The sequence below is a fragment of the Microtus oregoni genome, unplaced genomic scaffold (assembly GCF_018167655.1).
Source record: "Microtus oregoni isolate MIOR12 unplaced genomic scaffold, Mior012 000021F_ref0000039, whole genome shotgun sequence".
Lineage (NCBI taxonomy): Eukaryota > Metazoa > Chordata > Mammalia > Rodentia > Cricetidae > Microtus > Microtus oregoni.
In genome coordinates this window covers 30,031,665-30,039,532 of record NW_024543080.1, presented here as the reverse complement: position 1 = coordinate 30,039,532, position 7,868 = coordinate 30,031,665, and positions in this window count along the sequence as shown.

Genomic DNA, 7,868 nt, shown 5'->3' with positions numbered 1-7,868 from the left:
ATGGCAGAAGTATGCTGTGGGGGAAAGCTGCACACCTCCTAGTGCCCAGGAAGCAGAGGAGGACCTCATGTTTTGTTGTATAAAGCCCCTGCTCCAAAACTCACTCAGCCAGGAGCCCATAAGTAGATGAATTCCCCCAGGAGGTCTGAGCCACTGGAGTATGATCAGTCAGTTTCTAAGGGCCTCCAACCCAGTACCCTGGGGCCTTTAGTCAACACGTGAGCCCTTGGGGGACATCAGAGATGCACGGTAGAGGGTTAGGAAAACTGGACAGTACAGGTCAGGGCTGAGCTAGGAATGTGTGTCTCATGATGGGGCTGGAATTTGGGAGAGGCAGGGCCAAACTAGCTGCCTAGGGCAGCCTGGGAAGATGGATGTGAGTGGGATTTTAACAGGTGCCTATTTTGGACAACTTGTCAGCTCAAACCAGCCTTTGTTCATTTGGCAGGAAGTAGGAGGTCAAGATGCAATCTCTCTCCAAGATGCTTCAGCCCGGAAGGGTTATGGGGATTTGCCCTCTCAGAGACCGGCATTCTGTGGCCAACACAGAGGCACATTTAAGTGCAGACACCAGAGTAACAGCTGCGGACTGCAGGCTGCAAAACTATCCTGAGCACTTGGAGATTGTTGAACTCTCTCAAAAATCCCATCTGGCTGGCTTGATTACGGCCTGTGTTTCATAAATAAGGACACAAACTCTCTGAGGTTTGACTGACAAGCACATCTCACAGAGAAGAAATCAGGATTTACTCCTGGCTCCCTCGAAGCACTCTAGACCACAGAACTTACTGGGAGTTCTGTCTCGCTGAGGGGCAGCCCAGTCGCTCCACCTGGCAAATCCACATCTGGCTGCTGTGCCTGCTAACTGGGTTCAAGCTGCCAGGGAGCAAACACTGCTGGAATCAGCTGGCTCCCTGCGGCTCCCTCAGGTACAGCCTGCAGCACCCCATTCTCAACCTGTGCGGTGCTCCGCCCCCCAGAAGGCTGACTGCGGATCAGCAGAGGGGTAGGTTCCTCTACAGTCCTCTGCCTTACCCCTCCAGTCCCAGGGGACCCCTCAGGATCTGTGTCTGCTCCACGGGGAGCTGGGTTTGGGTCTGTGCTTTTTGTCACGATCTCTGTTCCCCTTGGCAGGTTCCATCTGGCTTTTAGATATTATAAATAGCCGCAGCTAGGGTGTGACTTGGGTGGAGACCTGGAGCCTGCCGCTCCACCCTGAAGGGAGGAAAAGGCTTATTTAATTCGTTTCTGCACTTGGCAACCCTCTAGCTATTTAGAAGGCCAATTAGGCAGCAGCTGTCGGTTGGGATTTTTCCTCCCCCTATCCTAAGATGGCCTGTTTGATTTTTTTTTCCATGCTTGTTGATTTAAGCTTTTACAGGAGGTTGGGTGGGGTGGGTGGGGTGAGTCCGGCCCACAGCAACTTTGAACACAAGCTGTCTATGCTTGGCTGACTCTGGCAAGCTTCTGAACCGGTGATGGTGGCCATGGTGGGGCAGCAACTGAGAGCCAGCACTTCTCTGCTGCCTCCAGGACGCAGGAGTTTGGGATTTAAAAAAAAAAAAAATGGAAAGAAAGGAAGGAAGGGAGGGAGGGAGGGAGGGAGGGAGGGAGGGGGAGAGAGAGAAAGGAAGGGAAGGAGGGAGAGTGAGGGGGGAGAAGGGAGAGAGGGAGGGAGAAGGAGGGAGGGAGAGGGAGAGAGAGACAAAGAGAGATAGAGAAAGGGAAGGAGGGGGGAGGGAGGGAGAAAAAGGAAGGGAGGGAGGGAGAGAAACAGAGAACCAATGCTTCCCCCAGAGAGGGGAGCCCCAGTTGTTAGTGTCTGAGGAAGTCTCAACCTGAAGCCTCTGCCAGTGTCCTGGAAAGTTCTGGAATGCTTAGCTACCACAGACTTTGGGGCACTGACGACTCACTGATGCTGATCTCCTGTGTGCTGTATTGGTATACTGTGGAACTCCCTGCTATGTCATAACCCTATTGGGGATGAGAGTGCCCGCCAAAGTCCCCAGGGAGGGTGTGCTAGCAGCTTCCCCTGACATAAAGGGGGACTCTCTGATGATCACTTTCACTGGCTTCCTGTTAGGGTGAGACACAAAGCCAGAGAGCAGGTAGGCGTTCGCAGACTTGCAGGAGGAACAGAATCGATTGCAGGCTGGCTGGCCACCAGTTCTTGTTGATACTGGAAATAATTGTTTTTAAATGAAAGCACTACCTGATACAATTCTATATAGTTGCATATTTTTAAAATCTTTGCAAGGTGAGTGACTGCAGCAATAGGAAATGCGAAGTGTGCAGATCTCTCTCCAGCAGGCAAAAGAAAGGAAGATCCTTGTACTGTGGAAGACACAGCATCTTTAAAGCTTCGCGGTGAGGTCGCTGGCCCTTTGTTTGGTCATATATAACACCTCTGCCTTGAGTGGTACCAGGGCAGGCCTAGCTGAGGCTCTGATGCTGAAATCTATACTCTCTATCCTCAGGTATCATAAATATGCTTAAAGCTTAGAGTTGAAACTAGGGGTGTGGGGGCTCAGGGTGCCCCACAGAGAGTGCTGCTGGTATCCATTGGCATCTGATGAGAGTCTTTGTGGTTAGTCAGGACATGGCGGAGGCCATCACATAGAGGGAAGGACTGAATGTGTGTTCAGGTCTACCCTGTGCTATAAAGCCATAGGTCTGTGGGCTAAGGGTCCAGCCACTTGACTCATTTAACCTTAATTTTCAAATGCCCCACCTCCAAAGACAGTCAGATTAGGCATCCGCTCCCTTAGCATCACACAATGGGCCTACGTTTCAGCATGAAGTTTAGGGAGAACACGCCAAACACAGCTCCTGCTCTCCTGTCTGCTGACTACACCAGAAGCATCCTACTCACCGCAGTTCTGCACCCGTGCAGTCCTGGCACAGGTGAGAGAGCAGGGGCTGCCCTTCGTCTCCCATGTGTGCACACCAGCGCTCTGGAGAGCGATTGTAGACAAAAGGCCGCCAATCCACTGAAGTCGGGACGGATGAACGCTGTGTGGACTGGGATCTGCGTGGACGGGAAAAGGCTTCACGATCCTCTGTGGCCTTCAGACGTGAGGGTCGGTGTTTGCAACCGTGAGTTGTTTGCATTCAGAGCAACATTGACCTGGATCGTACATGCAGCTAGGGCTCTAAAGGGTAAAAAGAGTTTAGAAAAGAAAACGTTTTAAAAACACAGTCATGCAGCTCAAGCTTAACAGAGGAGTCTAAAAATTACTTTGACTCATAGGTCAGTGCATGAGATTAGAATAGAGTCCAGTTGGCAGACAAGGGCTATTTAGGAAACCCCATTGTGTGTAAGTGAGACAGCCAGAATGCAGGTCAAGTCAACGTTATATGTAACTGGAGTCTCAGAAAAGCATGAGATAGAGGTGGCGAACACAAGGCATCTCTATCTATCATTCATCCATTATCTATCATCTATCTATCTATCTATCTATCTATCTATCTATCCTCTATCTATCTATCTATCTATCCATTATCTATCTATCTATTATCTATCTATCTCATTCATCTATTATCTATCATCTATCTATCTATCTATCTATCTATCTATCTATCTATTCATTTACCTACCTACCTACCTACCAACCTATCTACTTGTTTTCTATTGCCTATTTACCCCGTGAAAGCAGTAGGGGCAGATCCAAATTTTGTGGGTTTCTCTGATGGTTGGTAGTCTTTACTTTCAACATGGCTGTATTCAGGATCAATCAGGAGACACATGCCACTCACTCCATGACTATATTTTTTGAAGGGTTTAACTGAGGCGAGAAATTCCCAGAATACGGGAGGCTCTTTAGAGTCCCAGACTGAATAACAGGAAAAACGAGGAGAAGGGAAGCGCTGGCTTCCATCTCTCTGCCTCCTGACCATGGGCACGAGCTGGCCGGCTCCTGCCATGTACCAATGAGTTAAAACAAGCCCTTTCCTTTCTTGTTTCCTTTGTTTGACCACATCAGTGAGAAAAGTAACTAGCCATCTCTCATTGTCTCCTTGACAGTTATCTACTACAGGTAGAATTCTGCTGCCCCCCTCCATGACTTGGGCAGGCCTTTAACTTCTGTGTTGGGTTTAGGCAATTAAAAAAAAAAAAACCCTTTGAATTGGAAAAAAAAAATAGCCTCCATTCAGATCTTGGCTTTTTATGTCCAAAGTAATAGTTAAAACACTGGAACTGGTTTAACCTTAACTCTTCTCTCTTGGCATTGACTTCTTCCCTCTGGAAGCCTGCCCTGGGAAGGGGGCATGCTCCTCCTCCTTGCCTCTCTCTGCTCACCTCCTTCCCTTGCTAGGCACCATTTCCCTGTATGTCTGGAATGGAGCCCAGAAAGGGGAGAGGTGAGGGAACAAGAGTCTTCTCACGTGGCAGGGTGGCCCAAGACATTTGGGCTGGACAGTTGGCCTCCCTGGAGAGACCTGGCAGCCCATGAAAGCTGACCCTGTCAGAGGCCTCCAGCTGGGCTTTTTTCTCTTGTTGTCCCCCGACTTAGGCTAAAGCGTCTCAGAGCCTCAAAGTGGCTTTGTGTGACTCCTTCCCCAGCTGAAGGGATCTGACGGCTGAAGAACTGGCCCCTTTCTACAGAGGTCTTCCATTTAGACCCAAGGCCATGGTACACTCACCTATGCCTTTTACCATATGGCCCCATATCTAGTGTGGGGACATGTCTTTTGTCACTAAAGAAGTGGCCATTACTAACATTGAAAGGTCACAATGCCCATCACTGCCCTATGTCCTTCACAACTACTGTCTAGTGACATTAATGCTCACCACCACCTTGCATGATAGGTGAATCTGGCAATCCCTATCCATGGCTTTGACCCTAAACTTCTGCCTTCAGTGTATTCATACACCTCGTAAACATTTCCCTTTCCATTGGTTCTGTGGCAGAAGCAGGAACCAGAAGAGTGAGGCTTTACTGACCACAAACTTACCATGAGGCTTTGGGAAAGTTGAGCCGTAGCTCTCTCGGGGTCTCAATTTTCCCAACTTGTTATCACCAAGGTCCTTTCCTGAACTAATATTCCAAGGCTTAATACAGCTCTAGCATGAAGAATGGCTTGGAAGGATGTGGAGATGGGAGACAGAAAGAACTAGATAGGATCTTGGACACAGCCAGGCTCAGACAGACTGGTATAAAACCATGAAATCTCTAGCATATTCTGACATTGCAAAAGGTTAAGTAGACAGTGAAAATGCCTTGAAATAGAGGTCTCTCCTAATTGCTTCTTTCTCAACTCTACTGGGAAGGTTCAATAGAGAGACTTCAGCACATTGTCTCGAGACCCTTAAAACATTTGTTCTTCTAACTCATGATCTCCACACCAGAAATAGATTCAAAGAACTAATCAGAAGCATACATGAAGATCTATGCACAGGGATGTGAATCACAGTCATCCTCACAGCAGCAGAAACTAGAAGCGCCTCCCTTCATCCCGTTTCTGCTCACATGATACTGCCCTTAGAAAGGGTTTCCAACTGCACAGCTTAAAGAGGACCAGTGTCAGGGCTGGGAAGATGGCTCGGTCAGCAAAGTGCTTGCTGCATAAGCAAGAAGACCTGAGTTTGGTCCCCTAGAACCTATATTTCAAAACAAAAAGAACCAGGCATATGGTGTTCACATTTAATCCCAGCACTTGGGAGGCAGAGGCAAGTAGATCTCTGTGAGTTCGAGGCCAGCCTGGTTTACATAGAGAGCTCCAGGACAGCCAGGATTACATAGAGAAAACATATCGCAAAAAAAAGATAAACAAAAACAAACAAACAACATAAAAAGCCAGAGAGATGGCTCAGTAATTAAGAACATCAGTTATTCTTCCAGAAGACCTGGGTTCGATTCCCACACAATGTCAGAGTCCAGTGTCCTTTGCTGGCTTCTGCAGGCACTGCACACATGTGGTTCACAGACATACATGCAGGCAAAATGCCCATACACATATACATTTTAAAAATATTTTTTAAAACAAGGCGTGGCACATGCCTATATCCCAATGTCAGAGAGGCAGACACAGGAGGATCCCTATTGTTCATTTGCCAGCCGTCTATCCAAACTGGTGAACTCCGGATCCATTGAGAAACCCTGCCCCCCAAACAAACAAACAAACAAATAAATAAACAAAGCAAGCAAGTGGAGGCAGATTGAAGAAGACAGGTGGTATCAACTTCTGAACTCTACGTGCAAGTGCACATATGCATGCACACACGCACGCGCGCGCACACACACACACAAACACATATATACACATGAATACATGTATCCCTATCTTTTGACCTTGTCTGTATTTTGTATCAATACTTTCACTATTTGATGTATATGTATCTTAGGTTTTTTTAATCCCAACTAAGATGTGTGCTCTATGAAAATTGGTTTTCTGTACCTTGAAGCACATTGAAATCCAAGGGTGTTCTTAAAGAAAAAAGAATTTGATGGGGTGTTGGTGACACTTGGGAGGCAGAGGCAGGTGGAGCTCTGAGTCCAAGGTCAGCTTGGTCTACAGAGCTAGTTCTAGGACAGACAGGAAAACACAGAAAAACCCTATCTCAAAATAAAAAAAAATTTGAAAAGACAATGAGACCTCAAAATGATTATTAGCTGAGAGTAGAAAAGGTCCTCACAGTTTCTCAACAGTCTCGCAGTGCGTCTGATTCCAGAGTTAGCAGCATGATCTGTTCACAGCTAGCTCACCAGATCAGACAACAGCCCCTGGAACATAGAAGCTACCTAGGAAATAATCCCAGAATAAGAGTGTCTAATAGGAGAAAACTGCTACTAACCCAACAGAGTGAAGCAGAAAAAGGCTTAGTTGTATCAACATTGTGACCAATGGGAAGCAATGGATTTGAACCTATGTCTGTTCTGTCTTTCTTTCTGGATGGATGACTTCCCAAATAGATTCCATTGCCAGCATCTCTTGCAGCTAAGGATGACAAGCCAAGCTAAGGCCGGGCATTCATAAATAATAAGACTGTGTGTGTATCTGTTTGGGAACTGGGTGGTGGGCCCCCCAAAGAGTCAAAAAGTTGAAGAGTTCAAAAACAACCAGCACCATCCCTGGACCACCAGTCCAGGTATGGCACCACCCACAATGGGTTGGGATCTCCCCCATCAATCACTAATTAAGAAAATGCCCTACAGGCTTACTTATAGTCTGATCCATTTTTTCAGGGTTGGAGGTTGGTTTTTGTTTTTTTGAGATAGGGTGTCTCTGTGTAACAGCCCTGGTTGTCCTGGAACTCACTTTGTAGACCAAGCTGACCTTGAACTCACAGCAATCCATCTGCCTCTGGCTCCTGAGTGCTGGGATTAAAGGCATGTGCCACCACTGCCTGGCTACAGCCTGATTTTATGGAGGCATTTTCTCAGTTGAGGGAATCTCTCAGGTGACTATAGCTGTGGGGGCCCACAGAAGTGGGTCTGCTTCACCCTGACTGAAAGTCAGAGAGCTTAAGCCTGCTCTTGCTCTTTCAAAGTTACTGACAAGAAGTCTGATTTAAGGAATGGCTACAAACAAAATATCCTGACCTAGGGTGTAGTTACTTGGTGTTTTGGATATTAAGATGGACCATAAAGGTGGATCCGTTCCACCTTGACCAAAGGCCAGAGGATTCAAACCTATTCTGCTCCTTTAAGGATATGACAGGAGGTTTGACCCAAGCAGTGGCTGCTTTTAGAAAGCTTGGTCTAAGGTGTGGTCATTCTTTATGTGTCCTGCCTAAACAATAGAATATTTAACTAAAGGATATAGTTGCTTGATATTTCAAGTATTGAAACAAGTAATTGTTCTTTTTGTCCTTTCTGTCATGTTAAAGCAGTCTTTTGCCTTCTTCTCCCCCTTTTTGGATTGGG